Source organism: Microtus oregoni, unplaced genomic scaffold (assembly GCF_018167655.1).
Source record: "Microtus oregoni isolate MIOR12 unplaced genomic scaffold, Mior012 000013F_ref0000133, whole genome shotgun sequence".
NCBI classification, from domain to species: domain Eukaryota; kingdom Metazoa; phylum Chordata; class Mammalia; order Rodentia; family Cricetidae; genus Microtus; species Microtus oregoni.
The window spans coordinates 39,055,066-39,075,883 of record NW_024543072.1 but is presented as its reverse complement, the minus strand read 5'-3'; the positions used below and the strand labels follow the sequence as shown (position 1 = coordinate 39,075,883).

Below are 20,818 nucleotides of genomic sequence, written 5' to 3'. Positions count from 1 at the left end.
ATATCAAGCAATGGTATCGCACCTTGGAGAGAGTGATTGTGAGAGTTTATGGGGTACGGGGGGAAGGCAGAAGAAGAGATGGTGGATAACTCACCTCTGGACCGGCAGAGTCTTCCTCAAGGAGAGTCAACACCCACTCAGCAGGTATTTCTGGTCAAATGGAGCAACCGATGCAGAGGACTAAAGAGAGCATGCATGAGATTGGGTATATGCACGCGTTGAGTGTGACTGGGGTGCAGAGCGGAGTCAGGGGACAATGGGCAGGGAGAAGAGAGGACAGGGGAATGATGGGGCCAGATATAACAGGTCTTGTGCACCCTGAAACATTGAGAGATTTAAGCTTTAGAGAAGCCTTGTGGGAGCATCATGGAGAATGGGCAGGAAGTGGGCTGAGAGTGGTGGCCGGAGCCAGGTGCAAAGGAAGTTGCATCTTCTGCCACCCCTAGTAGACTAGTTCTGGTGTAAGGGCAGTGGACCATGTGAAGGGAATGATGGGCTGGGCAGCAGGCTGGTGTCCCTGTGCCCTCTCTCTTTCTCTCGGGTCTTTGGAGTACTTGTTCACTTCCAAAGACATTTAAGCACACAGCTATAGTCCTATAAGTGGAAGAGAGCTGCCACCCTGATGAAACTCAGATCTAGGTCAGGGTGAACACCGTTGCTGGGACAGGATTATAACTGATGGAGCCCAGAGCTGGGCCCTTTCCTCGGCTGGCAGTCAGCTCCCTGCAGTCAACTGAGATCCTTGCTTACCAGGATCCTGATCAGTGAAGGAAACTGAAAACGTTTCCTTTTCCCCCACAATCTCCAGGTTCAGGTACATCTGGCTTCCGCGGGAAACCAGCACCATCATGAGGTCCCTGGAATTAAATCTTGGTGCCAAATAAATCCATTGATGATTGATTTGGGGTGGGAAACGTGCTTAGCGGTGCCGTAGAGAACAGCCTTTGTTTCCTGGAAGGGGCAGCCCACCTAAGATTCTGCTGCTGCTCCAGTCTGATCGCTGAGCGCGAGGTTAGATAAAGCCTCTGTTATCAGGACAGCATTGCCGGAATCATCAGCGAAGGAAGGGCTAGCTGATGAGGGAATTGCCATGGCAGTCAGTGGTCTGATGGCAAAAGCAAAACACAGAAACCCAACAGTGCCGGCTCCCTCTCCACCCGACACTAAGGTCAGATTTGTCGGCCTGTGCCTTTTTTCTAGAACAGCAAAGTGTGAGTGGGACTTAGTGTGTATCCTCTCTGCTTCGGTGGCCTCCTAGTATCTTGCTGTCCACATAAGACCTTAATTCTCTCTCCTATCTTGACATCCTGGATGGTAATAGATGAGACGAATTCACACTGTGTGGTCAATGACTTTATTTAAAAGGCCAGTATCTCTGGGAATGAGAGGCAATAACACAAAGATAAATATTAGGAATGTGAGTTTGAGAAACAGGCCTCCATTGGTCTTGTGAAGGCTACCCAACTTCTTAAGTAATCAGTTTGCTTCCTAGTATTCTTTCTTTGTTCTGGAAGATTCCCAGAAGACTCTGTGGAGTTCCTTTAGAACTCCATGGATGCAAACACAAGAGGGTTTATTTGCCCTTTCACCTCACTCTGAAGAAACAGATCCCCAGGAAAATGTAAGGTCCCTGGTAGTGCTTAGTCTAGCTCAGTGGTTCAACCTTCCTAATGCTGGGACCCCTTAACACAGGTCCTCATGTTGTGGTGACCACTACTGTAAAATTATTTCTTTGCTGCTTAAAACTGTAATTTTGCTGCTGTTATGAATCATAATGTAAATATCTAACATGCAGGGTGTCTGATATGTGACCCTGTTGGGGTTGTGACCCACAGGTTGAGAACAACTGGTCTAGCTCCTTCCCAAGGGTATTTTCAGGAGCTGGTGAGTCTCAGCCTCCCTAGTTGCCCAGTCTGAATAGGTCTTACCTATTTTGGAGCCCAGCACTGCCTGGCAGCCTTCTCAGACTCCCATGCTTGGATTTTCAGGAAATTCTGTTTGTATCTCTGTGAAATCCTTGGTGCAGAAGCCATATGGAAATAACCCTACAATCACAGGACTGTCTTCTTCCTGGCATGTGGCACTCTCCCTCTAGGGTAGGAGTGAGCTGTCATTCATTTCTATATTTCCAGCAGTTTAATTATTGCAGATATTAAGTAATTAATGCAGAGATTGTTTGTTTTGTTCTGTTTTTCTTTTCACCTTCTATTTCCTAGTGGAGAGTGAGAATAAAGGCTCACAATATGAATGTCAAGTAGACACGGTTTCAGAACCAGCCCCAGGCCTTTCTCAAGTTTCTGCTGTCCCCAAATCAGTCCCTCAATAAAAGAATGAGGATACAAAATCACTCAACGCCTTCAAGGATCTCAGTACAAAATATCAATTTATCCATCTGTGTCAGAGTGTGAAACTGTTAAAAGTACAAAAAGATGGTCTTGTCCTGAGAACTCATTACTTAGGGACTGTGCAGATCTGAAATCTTGGGTTTGGTGGAGGGTTCCAAGCCATGATCTCTGTCCTTGCACATAAAACAGCATCTGGGAGATCAGTTACCACCCTGTGGGCCATGAGAGGAGCTGGGATAACCAAAGGTGGTCTTACTCTCTCAGTGTGCGGATATTTGGAGATGCGTGAATGGGGATGCTGGGTTGTCAAATGTTTGCCCAGGGGCAGGATGCAAAGGGTGGGTGGAGGATCAAGCCAAACTGCCCCTGAAAGGGCCATAGTGCTCACTCTGAAACACAAGGCCAGGGGATACCTTGGCTCATCCCAGGACCCAAGAATTCACAGTTCAGAATTTTTAGTTTCTTTTTAACCAGATGCTGACTAAAGCGAACAAAGTATCATTTCCAGTGTCCATTCCCGCTAACCTACCGTCCATTCCCCTCATGCTAAATCAAACGACTTCACTTCCACATTTGAAAGCAGGTTACAGGAGAAACAGCTTCACCCTCCTCAAACACACAGGAGATTTTCTGATCTGAACACATGTCCTGTTAAGACCAAGACTCTACTTAAGCCTCTGTAGTCTAAAGGACAGTGAGTGGCTTTGTGACTCATACTATAGCTGGCTACACACTCTGTTCTAATCCAACAGGACCAATGTCAAAACAGGTTCCTCAGAGCTGATAATAGTCCCGTAGGCTCTCTCTCCATTGTTCTCATCTTGAACTCACCTTCCTGGGATGCTCACATATACCAAACTCCTTGCTTCTGAATTTGCTCCCCTCCCCATATTTGCCTTGGCTTAAATTTCTTAATGATACTTTATCCTTTTATGTCTACAAACATTTTGTCTACATGTCTATATGTGCATTATCTGTGTGCCTAGTGTCTATGGAGGCCAGAAGAGAATGTTGGATTCCCTGGAACTGGAGTTACAGTTGATTTTGTTCTGCCATATAGGTGCTGGGAACTAAACTTGGGTTTTCTGAAGGATCAACAATCCCTTTTAAAAGACTGAACTATCTCTCCAGCATCTTGACTTAACTTTCCAAATTCCTCAAATTTTGACCTTGCCAAGTCTTGCCTGAGAAATAGTTATCCTACTTACAAGGACAGTAGTATCTCCGGTGGTTTTATACTTTACCCTTGGTTGAATTCCCTCCCTATCCGATGGGCTACTCCACCTCCTCCCTGCTAGCTCATAGGCTCTGGAAACAGGCAGTTGTCCCTGACGAGGGAGAGGAACCCACAAGTCCTGTTTTCCCTCCACGCCTCATGGTGATTGGTGCAGGAAAGCAAGGGTTTTGACTACTCATTCAGTAGAACTCTGTGGAGAGTTCTCCATCAAATACTTAGGAAGCTTATTGTTTATCCTGTTAGCAGTTGATCCTTACTTAATTATAGATCCAAAAATATGGCAGTATCCAGCGAATTAAAATTGAGCTTGTTTTGAGAAGACAAGACTCCCGGACCCACCATCCAATTTCACCCTTAGTTGGGTCCTTTGAGAAGAAACTGGCTATCTTTGAGGTGGGCCAGATAGTCACCATCAGAAAAAAAAATAAAAAGCTCTGTCTCCAGCCTGAAGTCACATATTTGTCAGTCAACACTGGATAAGCCAGGTATTCTAGGGCCTAAAGGAAGGAGACTCATCCCCCTAGGTCATCGCATCGCAAGACAGGACCTATACTGGAGGAAAGTTTTCAGCTTTCTTTCCTCTCTGGGCTTCCTTTTATGGATTCTCTTTGAAGGAAGCACACGTCTTCAGACAGGGAATTATCACGGTGATTGATGGCTAGCAAATGCAATTCAGCCCCAATTAAAGGCTCGCCAAGGGATGCTTTTCCAGTTGTTAATCCAGATTTGGTGGTCACTTTAACACTTGTGCTCTGGGCGATGGTGGCACACGCCTTTAATCCCAGCACTCGGGAGGCAGAGGCAGGTGGATCTCTGTGAGTTCGAGACCAGCCTGGTCTACAGAGTGAGTTCCAGGACAGGCTCCAAAGCCACAGAGAAACCCTGTCTCGAAAAACCAAAAAAACAAAACAAAACAAAACAATCAAACAAAAAAAAAACAGTTGTGCACTGGAAGCTTCTGGTAATGAAGGATTTGTTTCTGTTAGGTTTCAGCTGTGGAATATTCTGCACCCTTCAGATGTAGAGAAACTATAAGCAGAGGAGAAAATGGACTTCTGGCTGGCAGTGGATCCCCTTTACATGTATAACCTGGTTGGACCAGGACACAAGATGACTGAGACCCTCAATGTGAGTTAGGGCACAGAGGTGCTTTTCAGAGGTCAGAATTCTACAGTATTTGCCACTCAATTCTTCAATTCCACTATTTTGGGTCTTTGGAGAAATAAACCATAAAAAGAAAGAAAGAGAGAGAGAGAAAGAGAGAGAGACAGAGAGAAAGAAAGAAAGACAGGCCTACCTTAGATCCTGCCCTTGAAGTATTCGTACTCTAGCTACCAAGGTCAAGCACACCCCATCAGACTTCCAGGCAACAGTAGATAGCTTTGTCACATAGAAACACATGAATTAGTACATTAAATATTGACTCATCTGAGAGCTGAAGGAAGGACAAAAGAGCCATCTGGACTTCTGCCTGCCTGAGCTCTAAGCCCAGTTCTGCACCTTCACAGCTAAATAACCTTCAACAACTTGCTTTAGTTCTTTGTTTCTCAATTTCCTGATTAGCTCATTTTCTGTTGCTATAATAACATGCCAGAGCCTGGGCAATTTATTTAGTTTATTTATATTTAGGTCATGGTTCTAGAGACTGGCATCCCACATGGTGCTGGCATCTGACTGACAGCTGAAATGAGGGCCTTCATACAGCATCATAACATGGTGGAGGGTATTATGGTGAGACAGAGCATGCTCAGTTGGGTCTTTCTTTCTCTTCTTATGAAGCCAGCAATACTGCATGAGAATCCTACACGTGATTTCATCTGGTCCCAACTACCTCCCCAAAGCCCCACTTCCAAAGATCACTAACATGAATTTGGGGGTCAGGTTTCCATCACAAGAGCTTTCGGGTGACACATGCAATATAACAGTAATACTAATACAGGTAGCTTCCTTCCAGGGTCTTAATGGGAATTCAGCAGGACAATACACACAGAAAACCATGGCCTTGACTGAGGCAATGTCAACAAAGCCAATTCCCTTTCTCCCCTACTATGCCAGAAACTCTTTATCTTTTTCATAATGTGAACTCAGTTGGCATCTGGTGAAGCTATGAATCCCTTTTCAGAAACAGTAATATATATATATATATGGAATTGCAGAGGAGATTGCATTTTTATTAAAATATAGTTGTCAAACTACTGAAAACCAAATTTGTGGTATAGTAATATATGTGTTTCTTTATTAGCATAGTAAATAACAAGATCTACTGGCAGACCTAATAACTGCTATAATTTTGAAGTTGTAATAAGCTTAAACAATATTTCAACATATCTACAACTGTAATGAGATATAAAAAAATCTACACTTTCTATGGGTGACATTATAGCTATTGTTAATAATACTGTGACTTGTTGCCTAATTCAAAATTAGAGATACTGCTAAATTTTCTCTAGAAATTTGTAAAAAATAAGAATGTAACTTTTTTCCAGCTAAATTCACAGACTCCGAACTAAAACCTATTGCTATCAGACTTGATTAAAAAAAATAAATCAGGATATAACCATGATTTCTAAACTTTTAAAGCAATATTTATTTTGCCTTTCGTAAATCTAAGACATAAACATAGAAAGCTTAAGAAATGCTGCTTAAGGGGAGAACAAGGAAGAAAGAATGTAAAACATCACCCGAGAGCTACAGCTGATGCTGGCACAGTTAAGCTCAGACACTCCTGCTGCCTCATTTCCCATCCACTGAGTCTGCTCCACTGAGGACCATTGCGTGGGAGCTGTACTCAGGGGGATGTCCGATCACAAGAGATGCTACTTCAGCCCCACAGACCAGGACTAGAAGCCAGAGTCACTGGAAGTCTCAGAGGAGAAGGTGTTCTGCCCTTGACAGCTCAACCCAGTCTGTGCCTTAGGCGCTCCGACAGCTCACCGATTTCCAGCCCCTGCCAATGGAGTCGAAGTCATCCTATTGATCTCAAGCCTCCCATTAGATCTGATAAATTCCCTTAAGTCTCAACTGTGAATTGTGAGTAATGGAAAGTGCCCACTTGATGAAGGAAAATAACCGGCTTGACCTCAGACCTGCCAGATATTCAGATCAGGTTCCGGATGCCTACAGCAACGTGAAGACTAACGAGGAAGTTTATACCAACACCGACATGTGTGGCTAGGGACAGTCTCCTCTTCCATCCAAAGCCTTCCTCTGGGGTAGGGAGGTAGTTTTACACATGTTCAGTCATCCTAGGTCAACTTACACAACGAGAGGCTTCTGTTGGCTTGTCACTGTTAACATCTGTAGAGACCCCACTGGATAAGTTCAGAACACAGAGGATGTCAGGCTCCAACCTACAACAGCCCTGTGTGTCAGCCTCTGGGCTCTGCTTTGCCATTGTCCTAGGGGAGCACCAGGGTGTGTGGGCACTGCTTTCAACCAAGGGCTTCATGGTCCTCCCAGATGGAATCACCAGGGACCCCGGCGGACATCACTACAGCAAGTAGTACAGCACCTTCCTGCTTTTCTGCGGCTCAGCTCCTAAAGCAGTGCCCTCTCCTAGGGCAGGTTAATGAAACACTGTCAGCAGATTCATCAAAATGTAACTCTGTGCTTTCCTAGAGGGACCCCGTGACTCTCAAGTGGCATACCTCACTTCCTTTAAGCCTAGATAAAGGTCACAGCTAGAGATGACAGGCCAGCCAAGCTCCTGAATGCAAGATACTGCATCTCAAAATATTTTTTAATAAAGCAATGTTTGGAAAGGACAGCCTGTTCATTTTATCTTCCACTGAGGCATTCAATTAAACCCAAGATTCTGGGAAAATCTGAACCCTCAACCACATTTTCCGTTAGTAATAATAAAAGATAATTACCAAGCCTGCCTGTCAGATATTCCAGGCAACAGGACCTCCATTTAATTAATTGCTAATTAAGATATGAAAGGACCGAGGTGTCTTTCATACTTCCTCGCTTTATTAAGCCACAGAAACCCTTCATCAGGGAAAGGGAAACATAAATATTCCAGATTGAGTCCCTGTTGGGTTAACCAGCCTGGCGAAGGGTGGGATGAGCAGAAGGCCCACTATGGGTGAGGTTCCTTTAACTATATCATCCAGCTGTAATGGCCTGAGCAGAGAGGAAATGAGTGAGAAGGGAGCAGGACCAGCAAGGTTCGAGTTGTTTCTACCCTCTGCTCTATACTAGCTAAGCCTTTTCCATACACTCAGCAAATATTTGCTGCATTCCTGCAAGGGGCTATTGTATGCCCACCTCACAGATTAAGAAAAGGGGTAACTAAAGGCTGTATTAATTCATTTTCTCTTTATTGTGGCAAAATAACTAACAAAAAGAACTCAAGGAAGAAAGTATCTCTTTTGTCTCCCCATTCGGGAACTCAGTCCCTCTTGACCAGGAAGGCGTGCTGTCAACTGAGAAGGACTGGAAAATGTTAAGTCTGCAGTCGGGAAGCAGAGGAAGATGAATTCTGGTATGCAGCTTGTTTTCTTCCTATATTCTACTCCAGAGCCTTAGCCCATGCCTTGGTATCGCCCACATTCAAGGTGGGTCTTGTCTATTCAGTGTAACTTTTTTGGAAGCACCCTCATAGACAACCCCTGAAGTGTATTTCCATGGTGACTGGAAATCCATCAAGAGCAACCGTCACACAGACCTTACACGAGTTCCTCTTTTATAAATGTGTGCCTGGCAAGGGATAAGATTTGAGCCAAATTCTATGCTTTCCATTCATTGTTCTAGGGCGATTCAAGAAGCAGAACTGGCTGATGCCATGTGTTCATGATTATGGACAAAGTAAAAAGCATTTGTGGTAGCTGGCTTTCAAGTGTCCCCCCGCTGAACTTTGCAATCTGGTGTTTATATCCTTGTACTAGCTTTTTCCACATTAATTGAATCTAGCATGTATATTAGAATAATGCAAAAATGATGAAAAGAGCTGTTAAAAAAGACATCATGACCCCCAACGTCTTCTCCCCTAAACAGCTCACTCTGGAGTAGCCATTATCGTGTTTTAAAAATATTCAACTAACCCTCAAGAAACCCATTGGGAAGAAACTTAGAACCAAAACGACAACTCAAATTTAAAAAATAGCCATTTTGGAAATAGGCAATGTCTGATGGATCTTCAGGTGAGGATCACTAAAATCTCATGAGGACCCTGAGGCAGACGACCCCATAAGCCACTGAAGTCTCAATGGACCTACAGACACTGCCAGACAATAGATGCTCATTGCTTTAATCGCAGGCTAACTTTCTGAATACAAGTAGCTAAAAAGTGGAGAATTTGCAAACTTCTACATGCTGCCCACTGAATCATAGTTTGGCAAGTCAATGGGTCAGAAACTTTCTCCTAAGAAACATTCGCGTTTTTATGTCTGAAAGAAAGAGTCTGAAGAAATGGGCACTCAAGATCCCTCCTGGTAGGAGAGTTTGGGAGACAAGAGGATATGAGCCAGATCACCCATAGCTGCCTGGGATTCCCATTTTGTCAAGTAGATAACTAAGCACAATTTATTGATCACTCACAACCCTTTCTATTGTTCAGCCACCAACTGCTGGGAAAATTGAGAAAAAGAAAAGAATTGATTGTGCTTTCAGGTACTGGGTGATTCTGTCGAGAGCTGGTCAGCATCGGTGGAATCAATGGCCATTACTGGAATGCCAACAGCAGTTAGCTGTATAGAACTCCATGGCAGTCAATTTCAAAGTTTATACTGATTTCCAACATGAACGATTGCTGTGAAGTCTGAACCCAGGCAGTGTTTGATTGCTGTGCCTGGCATAGCAGGGGTCTTTCTTCTGCCCATGTTTCACCTGAGCCACAGGAGAGACACACTCCAGGCTTGGAGAAATTCTGTGACTGAAGTCAGCTTGGCCTTTTGGGTAGTTCTCCCTGCACTGTGCAGGTGCTTACATCCTGCCTGGTCAGTGGGAACAGGGAGCCCATGCTACAAAAACTAAACGGAGCCTCTTGGGAAGCTGAACTCACTTTCAGTACAGGAAGGTCGGCATTTGGTGAGGAAGGAATATATGTTGCACATTTTCTGACATATTTCTTAGATTTTTTTTTTCTGAAAGATCAACAAGTTGACCTTAGAAAAAATGCTGGGCATCAAGGAGTGTACAGATGAATGGCAGAAGTGAGTGGATGTAAAAAAAAAAAAAAAAAAAAAAAAAACCAAACAAAATAACCAACATACTGGTTCACTAAAGTTGCCCAGTCAGAAGCCCTTTCCTTTGACCTTTGGGTATATCTATGGTACCTCTCCCCTTATCCTCAGGATCTTCCAGAAGTGGGAAGGTTGAGAACATTTGACAACAGGAGCCCTGCTGTGATATTTACCTCCGCTAAGCCTCTGGGACTTGCCACAAGAATACATGCTTAAGTCGTGATTCTCTGCCCTCACTTCCTGTCAGAGCAGTCCTCCATGTCTCCAGAGATATGAAAATCGGCCTTAACATGAGGCCTTTGTGTGATAACCCAGAGCTGTACAACTGTACAATCAAATTAATTGGACCCATCCATGAGGTAATGCGTGTTAAATCACAAGAGTTGGAGTGTTGGCTTCATGACGAGCTGCATTCTGACAGAGCAAATGTGGTCATGACTTCAGGAAAATTGGCTGGCACATATTGGTTCAAATTCAATTTGACCCTTCCTCAGCCCACAGTTTAAAACCTGCTTTAAAAGCTGGTTAAACAGTGAAGAGCACTGTGCTAGACTCCTGAAGCCTAAATGGATCAGTTGTAGCCTTCTAGATTATTGCTTCCCCTATTTGGTGTGAGCCTCCGAAAGGAAATTGCCTTACTGTGCTACAACAGCCTGGTACCACAGGTGAGAACTCCATGACAGCAGAAGCTGTGTTTTATTCTTCATGTCTGTCTCATGCCTCAGAGACCCTACCAGTGACCACAAAAGTAAATAATCTCACACACCCACATTCACACAGGTCTTATGTAGGTGAACTCTGAAAGAAAATATATGGGGATGTACTCCACACAAGCAACATGGAAATTAAAGATATATTGTTTGGGGAAGGAGAAATAAGAGAGCCAAGCCATAGAGAATGAAGGAGACTGCCCTGCAAAGGGCTAGAGGTTTATTCTGTTAAAAGTTGTGTATGAGTGTGCAGATAAATTAGGTGGAGAGAATGATGATGGGTGTGCACACTCAATGCAAGTTGAGTCTTGCAGAAAAGCTGTAAACAAAAACACTCTGTATAGCTGTGGTATGCACATAATTCGATTTAAATGAGCAAGAAAGGAGAAAGTGCGTCCATTGCTGGTACTGTGAGAAAGCACCAAGTTGGGGCACTCCCCAGCAGACACTGGGAGTTCCCCATCAGTCACAAAGGACTTCTTTGACCAAAGCTGTGCCCACCTGTTCCCTGGAGGCAACTCAACTGCAAAAACTGATCCACTTGGGGTCCAAAGCTCTGGACGTGGCTTCTCCTTAAAGGACAGCTCCAGAGCTCCCTCTGGCCAGGTCGGCTTCCTTTTCTCTCAGCTAAGTCTGTTTCTTGGGAAATGAAAGCCAAGTGTGAGGATAGAGGCTGATGCAGCAAAGAACGAAGATGGGAAGAAATGGCTGTCCTTCCCATATGTCCTTATACTGATTCTCTTATTGAGATATGTATGCATTGTGTCGCCCTTGTAATTTCAAGAGCATCAAGTGAAGAAATTTGAAACGTGATAACCACACGTTAGCTGAATAAATCAGTGACGGTGACTGTGCCTATACCCTGGTAGAGAAGCAAGTAGCGAGGTAGTATGATGCAGGTTGTGGAGTTAGGTCAATTGAGGAGAAGGGGATTTTGCCAACACACAGTAACAGTGACTTAGTTGGTTCAAAAAAGATTAGTCCAGCTCTCCAAGAGTGATGTCACCATGTCATACATGTAGTGATGGGAAGGGGCAACAGGTGGGCAACATAGGAGAGTGAGTTTTAATTCCATGGAAAGAGAGATTGTTTAATATTAGAGCCCTCTACTTCTCCAAGGTGAAAAATTAGGATAGCTGCTATCCAAGATTCACTCCCAAATTACTTGTAGTTCTTCCTTTGGGTGAGCAGCTAGATTCTAATTGGAAGAGAAAAATACCTGCAATGAATATGATCTGTAACCTTTGTCTCTGTTACCAGCAAACCTATCGAGAACCAGTTGTATTCTAATGATGCAGACCCAATCTGCTTGGAGTCCCACTCTCTAGGCAGCCAGAGTATTCTCCAGAGATAGACACATCTGGCCCTTCTAGAAGCAGATGATCTTTACACTTCCTACCCCTCTGGGGTTCTGAGAGGCCCTGCTGGGAAAGGCAAATTCATGCAGGGACAACTTAGAAAAGAAACATAGGCCTTAGCAGAATGCCTGCTCCTTCCTCCTCTGGATTCCAGCCAATTTTTGCAAATGCATCCTCTTTAGGCATCTATAAATGAGATCCCTAAGGCTTAGTGCCCCTTTTGGAGAAGGCTTAGTAGCACTTGTGAGCAGGAAGTCCTTGAAGGCACAATTATCGAACCACCAACTGCATTGACAGAGCCTAAGGAACAATGTAGGGGGAGCCCTGTCCAAGTTCTGCATAGTGCCCTGATTAAAAAGGCTGATAAAGATGCTTACACAGACGCTTCCACTCACAGTAGATGGGCATGCTTTAGGGTGGTGGTGTTTCTAACCAGCGAGGAGTACTCTGCATCTGTTTACTGATTAGTGATTGAGATTTCCTGGGTTAGTATGTTCTTGGACAAGATCCAAATAAAGCAGGAAAGGGACAAAGATTTTGACCCTGAGGAGAGTCTGGAAGGGCCTTGAGAATCTGCAGTAAAATGATGCACCGATAAAGAGACTCTGGTTAATGGTACCTTCATCATGAAGGAATACTCAACATGCTGAAGAAATTAAGGGGATAAAGGGGACTCCAGTTTGCAGAAGCAGTGGGAAGGGAGGCTTCCTGAAGGAGGAGGCAAAAGTTTGCCACCATCAGATTATCTGAGTATGTGCACAGTATGTGCACAACCCTGTGTAAGTTGTTGAATTTGCTATATAAAATATGCTTCTGAAATTATATATTTATCATTTTATCACATGGTTGTAAAACTCAATGCAAAGAATTAATAAAAATAAATAAATGAAACTCTGGAGAGAGAATAACAACTTAATAAGCAACAATTTCATTTCTTGCAGAGAGCTACATGGCTCACCTCTAATTTATTGAAAGGGAAAAAATATAGAGAAACTGAAGTTCTCATTGTAAAGCTATGTGTTCCTTCCTGTTACAGGCGTCTGTATCAGCTCCTTGCTCAGAGGACCGATCTCTTCAGGAGTTAGAATCAAGAGAGAACACCTGAGAGGGCGACATCACGAAGGTACTGTTGCTGTGGGCCTTTCCCTATCCATCATGCCAATGGCCAGTTTAAGGCTTTCAGTAGGAATTGCATATTCCCCGGGACCTGAGACCCTTTGTCACTGAAACAACAGCCTTGGGGATACTCTCCATGATATGAGCTGGCCAACAGCGTCAGCTCCTCTGGGCTTCACACGGTCCCCGAAATCACTCGAGAAACCAGGTACTAAAATTTTGGCTACTCATAAAATAGTACTGAAATGCATTTCATGATGCAGTTGGTAATAAAAATGTCTTACTGAACTCAGTCCCTCCAAGAGGCTAGACTTGATTCTCAGCCCAGCGCTCCTGCACTGGGCCTGCATGAATCAATGCTAAATTATTCACGAGCCTGACTCTAAAAATTCAAAGTTCTGAAACCCCTAATAAAGTATTATGAAAAAATATCCATCTCTTTATCTCTATCCATAACTATTTATACAGCTAGAGGAAAACCTGTCGTTTTATTTCTTTTAATTTAAAAGCTTTCCTAATTCCTTTTCCCTACCACATATATATGTCGGAAAATTTGGGGTTTGAAATAATAGCCTCTGAAAAATGGTCGGCAGGAAAGGCTCCGAGGATTCAGGGTTGACAGGCACAATGAATATTTCACTCCCTCCATAACTTTCCGTGGCACTCAAACCTTATTCACTGAATCGAGAACTTTTCAAACAGGTGTGTCTGATTTTTATTGTGCAAAGCAATGATGATATGCCCACCAGTCTTCTCTGGCTATCTGTTTATACAGTTTTCAAGTTTGTTCAGGAAAAACTCATTTCCTTCCTGTGCCTCATTGTGTATTGGCTGTGTACTCAATATCTGCCTCCCCCAGCTCCCCCAGCACTCTGCAGACTCAATGCAAGTCTTGTCTGAAATTCTGCATAAAAATCCATCCAGAATATCCTCAGCTGCTTCCTGTCTCAGTTGGGGACACTAGACTACCGAATATCCTTGGCCCATTTTTTTCTTAATTCTTTGACCATTCCAAGTTGCAAGAGACTTCATCATGTTAAGCTAGCTGTCAGCCATTCATATTTCAGGGTGAATTGGTGAGTGTGATGTTTCAAGGCTACCAGTTGAGTGAGACAGACATTTCTGCAACCATGCATTGCTGGGACGGGTTGGACCAGCTAGGTGGTAGTGAAGGCTACCTGTCGCAACAGCATTCTGTATTTACATGGTGGTGGTTTCACTGACCTCTACTTTGCTCAGAGGAAACATTTCTACAGGTAGAAGAGTAGTTGGCGAGCTACTTGCAGTAGGGAAAGATTAAACCTCCCATCCAAAATACTTCCTCAAATTAAAACACTTGGTTTGTAAAAACGACTTCTGAGGGATCAATGACAGCAGAATGTCCAGAGTACCATTACCCTTCTCTAAGTAGATTATGAATAAATGATTTAAAATAATTGCTTTAGATATGAGAAAAAGTAAATGTAGTAAGAGTACCCCACATCTCCATTCAGCCTTGCTATCTAAGGCTTCTGCTCAAGGGATTAAACAGATAAAAGAGAGATAAAAGGTTTATGAATGAGATGGTAAAGAGGGAAGAAGTGATTTGCCCAAGATGAGCATCAGGAAAAAACACAATACTGAAGACAAGTGTCACCATCACATGTAGAAACAGCACAGTTCCAGTATCAAACCAGTGTACAGCCTGAAGCAAAGGAATCTCATGGACTCCTCATGAGTCTGCTGTTTAAAGAGGATGCAGAGGATGAAGCCAGATTTCATGAGAGCCATATCCATACCAAAGACAGAACCCATCTTAGTCCAAGGCTGGTAGAAGCTTCTGGACCAAGAGGAAGTCAAACCAAGATGGAAGGGAGAAACACATGAAAGACAGAAAACAACTGTCAGGGGCCATCGACAGGGATGGGCACTCTGCTATGTCCTCTGAGGGTAGAACTTCTCAGAAGTCTGCAGAAGTTGATTCAGAGGCAATTCTCAGTCAGTTATTTCTGAAAGCCACCCCCAGGCAGAGAAGCCAGCTCATTTTCCCCTGCCAAGACTTGTCACATGTGCATGGTGGACCTCTCAGGAGAACATGGCTTATGTAGATTCACTTCCTCTCCCACACGCTTACAAACATCTCTTGCAAATTCTGATAGTCTAGAATCGCAGAAGTTACCAAACAGGAAAGCAGCCAGGCAGCCCCATGGATCTCTGGCAATTCAGACCAAGGTAAACGCACCAGGCTGGAGGGAGCTACCTGGATCAACTTGCCTCTCTCTTGCCCGCAGTCCCCATGCATTTGTGAGCGGCTTATTTTAAGAGCTGATTAGATGAGCCCTTAATAACATTAGAACGTAAATGGCCCCAGATAGGCTTTCAGCCTCTTGCCAAATTGAGACAAATGTGATATTTGGGGAACTGAGCTCCCAGCTTTGTTACTGCTCTGGACTGCAGACAGGTTCTGAAGCATTTTGGCTTCTCCCCTGGTTGACTGCAGCCTGAAAGTGGGTTTGTTTGGTTCTATCAAGGCCCTTTCATCTCTAAGGGGCTAAAATTCTATGCTGATGGTTTTGATGCATTTTCAAGGGAAGTTAGATTGAGGATGAGCAACCTGGATTTTGATTACCTACTGGCAAACCCCTCAGTACCTCCATCTCTTCCAGGAACTTTGAGTTCAGTAAACAACCTTTTTTTGAACGACTACGACTTTAAGTGATTTAATCCAACATTAATGTCAGCAATCCCAGAGTTTGGGTGGGAACAACAGAAAATGAGACACATGGCTTTTTGTTGCTTAAGTATATTTAGTACCCTCTCTAACACATGGGTGAATTCATTTCCAGGAAAGACAGACACATTGATCAAATAAAGAGGGATAGTTTTCCAATTTAATACTCTTCTGTAATTTGAGGGAAAAGGCTAAAAACAGAATTGGAAAAGAGGAGGAAAAAAGTGAACATAAAGGAATGGCCCTGGTGTTGAGGTACGTGTATGACAAACAGACAAAACTGATAGACTTGTCTCCACTCCTGTCTAGTCTCACACCAGATTAACATCCCCAGAACACTTGAAACTCCTAACTCATGCTTTGTTCTGTTGGGTGTAGAAAGTTGTTCAAGATGGTCCCTGAGTTTAAGCTTTCTTGAAAACCCATAGGTTTAGCTCTTTCAACTTTCCAGAGGAAACTAAATTTTCAGCTCACCCATGCATGGGGGTAATGAACTCCCTCAGGGCAACCAAGGAACCCCAGGAGCAACCTAGCAGAAGAAGAGAAAACTGAGACCTAGGCAGTATGAGGGACCAACCAGTCCTCCCATTCTGGCTCCACAAGTTCCCAGTTGACTCCAGCCTCCACTCACAGACGCTCGGGTGGTTTCGGGTGCATTTAAACTGTGACCAGAATCAGACACCACAGTTTAATAGGCATGGCTTGCTTTAGCTGCAGGGATCGCAGAAGCTCTGCTGAGTTCAGCCCTAGGATGAGGTTTGATTCTATCTCAAACTCCAGTCAGTAAGGGCTCAAAGGCTGTTTGATGTGGAGGACTATAGAAGGAATGTCAGAGGTCTCAACCCCTGTGCTTAACCCCACACCTTGAGAAGTTAAGCATTTGCCCAATTGCAATGTATTTTCATGGAGAGGATACTGCCCGAAAGGTCACTTCTCATTACTGTACATTGCTAGTGTTATATTTGTGGTTTTCTCTCAACAATTATGGCTGTGAAAAACTCAGTGCTATTAGGTGCATGTGTTTGCCTGCCAGCTGTCTTCCTTGCTAAGCCTTAGGCTCTATACAAAAGGTTCTGATTTCTTTCATCCTCTCCTCCGTACCTTGCTTTGTACTATGTCTGTGTATACAGAGAAAGCAGCCTTCCTCTTTGTCAAGGCTCACTCTTCTCCTAAACCCTCAGTGCCTGCATAAGTCTGATCCTCCAAAGTCTGATCCATCCACCATTCTATTCCAATATCTCTTTTCTTATTTACATTTTACTTTGTATAAGTTTTTCTTCCTCTGCTTAGAGAAGGCTTGTTCCCATTTGAACAAATAAAAGCAGCTTTCTCTTGCTCCCTTCAACTCTGGAAAGAGGCTCTACATTTGCATATCACATGACTCATCTTTAATCCTATGGACAGAAGGGGTGGTGGCCTACTCTCCCACGCACTGAATCTAATGTGAGTTGACAAAAGAAATTTAGCAAATAGTCCGTGCTGTGACCACTGTGGATTCAGACCACAAGCAGGGACACTGTAGGGAAAGCCAGGATGTCCAGCCTCTGCCCCAGATTATAAAGGACTGGGGTAAGTAGAGAGATGGTGCTGAGTGTAGTAAGGAAGGTGAGTCGAAAATCACCGGCTGTGTCTTCTGCACAAGAGCCGAGGAAGTTGGAAAAGAGTTCTCCAGACACACGAGGGGAAAGGAGCAAAAGAAAGAACAACAGGTCCATCTAGGTAGAAGGAACAGTATGGGAAAAGCAAGCGAGGTCCCTGGGGTCCAGGTGACATGAAATGTAGTGGCCACTGTAGGCTCAATGAGGAGACAGTGTACTGAGGGTGCAGAGACTATGTGAAACTTGAACTCCTTGTCCATGGTAGGGGGGAATGGAAGGTTTAGAGCTAAGGCATAGCACAGTCAGATTGCCTTTAGAAAAATCATGGTGCAGCAGCCATGCAAGGGGACATGAAACAGAAAGCCTATCTAAGAGTTCAGACAGGAGGAGATGCGACCCGTATCCAGCACAGACTGCACAGGAGGAGATGGGACCTGTATCCAGCACAGACTGCACAGGAGGAGATGGGACCTGTATCCAGCACAGACTGCACAGGAGGAGATGGGACCTGTATCCGGCGCAGACTGCACACAGATGAGGGTTCCAGGTTAACCCTCTCCATAAACACACCTGAATTGGTGATGGCTCCTCTGCCCTAAAACCTCAGCGCGTGTGTTGTGCTGTTCTGATCAAGCTTACTCAACTTGCACTACATTTATTGTTCATTTCCGTAATGTTCCTGATCAAATCGTATCGTCGTCGTCTCCTCTCTTCCAAATTACAGTACCTTGCTCACCATGAGCACTGAAAGAAAGGTTGTTTAGATGAATTGAATTTTCAAGAGCTTCAAACCATGAATAATTGAGGAATCAGCCATGTATAAGTGTTCATCATTTACATAATTGTGTAAACAAGCTGATAAAAAAAAATTTATTTTCCCCACTACTTTTATTACCCCAGAATGCCTAACTTTGCAGCTCTCCAGGTTTCAGGGAAATAATTTTTTAAAATATGTTCTGTAAGCCGCACAGTGACAGAGCCACCGCTCAGTTTGAATCTCTCCAGGAAAGGGAAGTGGCTGAGGGGAGGGAGCACCTGATTGTATTGGCTAAGTATGAAGCCATGTGCAAGCATTGAGAACAACATTGCTTGAACAGGCAAAATCACAGTGCACACTGCATGCTGGGAACCATGAACAGAGTACCGAAGGTCAAAGTGAAGATGCAAATTGATTAAGCTAAATACTTACTGAAATTGCCTTACAACATACAGATGAGAATTGATCCAAAGCAGGACTCGGACCTATGTTGAAAAAGCTCATGGAAAATTATTCTTTGGCATGTATGTCATCAAATCAAGCTTAAATTATCCATACTTTGCCCCATATTAAAATACCTGTGCTATAGCTTCAAAGATATATTGTAAGGAATTAATTGGTGCTTGCTATTTTATGACTGAATTTCATCTCTCCATCTCTATATGACAAACCAAAGCAAGCCTTGTCTACTGTGGCACCTACATTGTCACTCCAATGTAATCCCTAGCTTCCTCCAGGAAACAGGAATCAGAGATCCCCCAAGGTTGGCCCAGAACTAGTATGTGTAACCAGTGCCCGAGTGCTACTGCTCTGTGCCATGTGGGCAGCAGAGAGGAAGAGGGAAGGGTGGTGGCGTAAAGGAGATAAAATGAAAGGCAAGACAGATGAGGGGAAATGAGAGAAGATGGTGAAAGATGCAGTTAGCACATCTTTGAAGTACATTTGTATGGAATATGAAGGTGTGCACTTTGGGCCACAGAAGGGGTATAGATCATGCTTCCTGGTTTAGGGGAGCTTATCATTTGGTCAAGGGGGGCAGTTCTAAACCCAAAAGACAGCCCATCACATGCTCAGGAGACTGTTTGGTACTGTTTGTATTTCTGTACTAGAAGCCCAAAAGGGGCAAGTATCAGAGGATGCTTGGAATTGGTGACCAAAGAAAACATCAGGACAGAGGTTTTGCCATCAAGCTGAGCCTTGAAGACACAGGTCATATGTTCTCAGGAAGGACTTGTGAGCCCAGCACCTGAGGCTTTAGAAGAGGGGATGAGGGGAGACTCAAAAAGAAGGAAGAGAAGGGAACAGAGAGGGGAAAGGAGCACATGGGTGTGATACTCAGAGTGATCAACATGGCTGTTTTGTCTCCATGTGTGCTTACTTACCTTGGTCTAGCTTGGCCAAAGACCAATGCTGTAGAGCAGAGAACATCTCTATGACCCTAGTCATCCCTTTGGTACTAGCCCAGAGCCTGCTCTGTCTCTGTGATGACACAGCAAAGCATTTCCTCTGTTAGCATGAGAATAATGTTTCTTGCCCTGACAACCTCACACCTTAAGCACTGAAATAAAACATCATTTCTGACATGTAGTAATTGTACATATTTATGAAATCCAGAGTAGCATGTCAACTCACATCCTCACTGTGTAATGATCAGGGTAATTGGTGTATCATCACCTTAGTCATTTATCATCTTTGTCTTGGGAGTTTTCAAAATCCCTCTTCTAGCATTTTAAAACATTTAATTAATATTTTGTGAACCATAGTCACCCTTCCATGCTACAGACCATTAGGAATCATTCTTCTCACCTAACTGCCCCTCTCCTCATCCTCATCCTCTCAGTATCCCTCCCACACACGTTTCCTGGGCTCTGGAAACCACTGTTCTACTCTCTACAATGCTAACAACTTTTCAGCTTCTACACCTGAGATGTGGCCCCTGACTGGTGTTTGATGTATTACATAACCAGACCTACACTAACACCTGAATTCTCCAGCAATTGGACACAAAGACTCCATAGAAGATCCTCCACAACCTTTGTCAGTTGAAGATCTGGAAACCTTTGCAAGGAATGGAGAGATTAGTAAATTAAGGACAATATACTAGACGAATTTCAGGAAAGTTCTATGGCTCCCTGAAGTGTATTGTGATTGATGTTATGAAATCCCCCTGCCATGAAAATTAACCCTAACACCACCATTACCTTTAGAAAACAAGTAACACTGGTTCAGCAATGTTGCCCGAAACTATGCCATTTGAGATGCATTTTTGTCAAAGTGGTACCTGACAGGTTCTTCTTCCAAGGCAGGAATACCCACAAGATACCTATAATACTAATGATTTCAGTAGATATTTTTCTATTGTCTGAGAGTCACTGGAGGAGGATTATGCAGAGAGGAGTTGGAGAACTGGTGATAGGAGAAGAGGGGAAGATAAGTTAGGACCTGGTACTACTCCAGAAAATGCAGAGCTAAGGGCAACCAATGTACATGGATATACTTGGTGGATGGTCTGGATAGCTCCCAGATAGAAAATACAGTCGGTGAAGGGAGAGTAGAGAGGATAAGGGAGGAGGGGAGGGAAGGGGAGGGGAGCAAAGCTGTTTGAGCAGCCATGACTCATTCCAACATTACTGCTGACCTTATTCAAGGGCCACCAAAGCAGGCTTAGCATCACTCCAATGGACAGCTAGGAGGAGTGGAGCAGGGTTATTTTTGAGGATTTGCCAGGCAGTGGGCTGAGTCAGTGCTTGAGCAGCAAAGCCAGACCCAGACCCAGAAACAGCACAGTTTTCATCAGACCCA

The 20,818-nt window shown here is 43.9% G+C and overlaps 1 protein-coding gene across 2 annotated transcripts in view; it reads left to right on the top strand.

Annotated features, from left to right (window-relative positions):
* Tnr (tenascin R) overlaps positions 1–20,818 on the top strand; it is a 402,065-nt gene that overhangs the window by 195,712 nt on the left and 185,535 nt on the right. For both annotated transcript variants that reach the window (XM_041662346.1, XM_041662345.1), the window contains exon 2: positions 12,872–12,958. The gene's annotated coding sequence lies outside the window, so the exon portion shown is untranslated. The remainder of the gene's footprint in view (positions 1–12,871; positions 12,959–20,818) is intronic.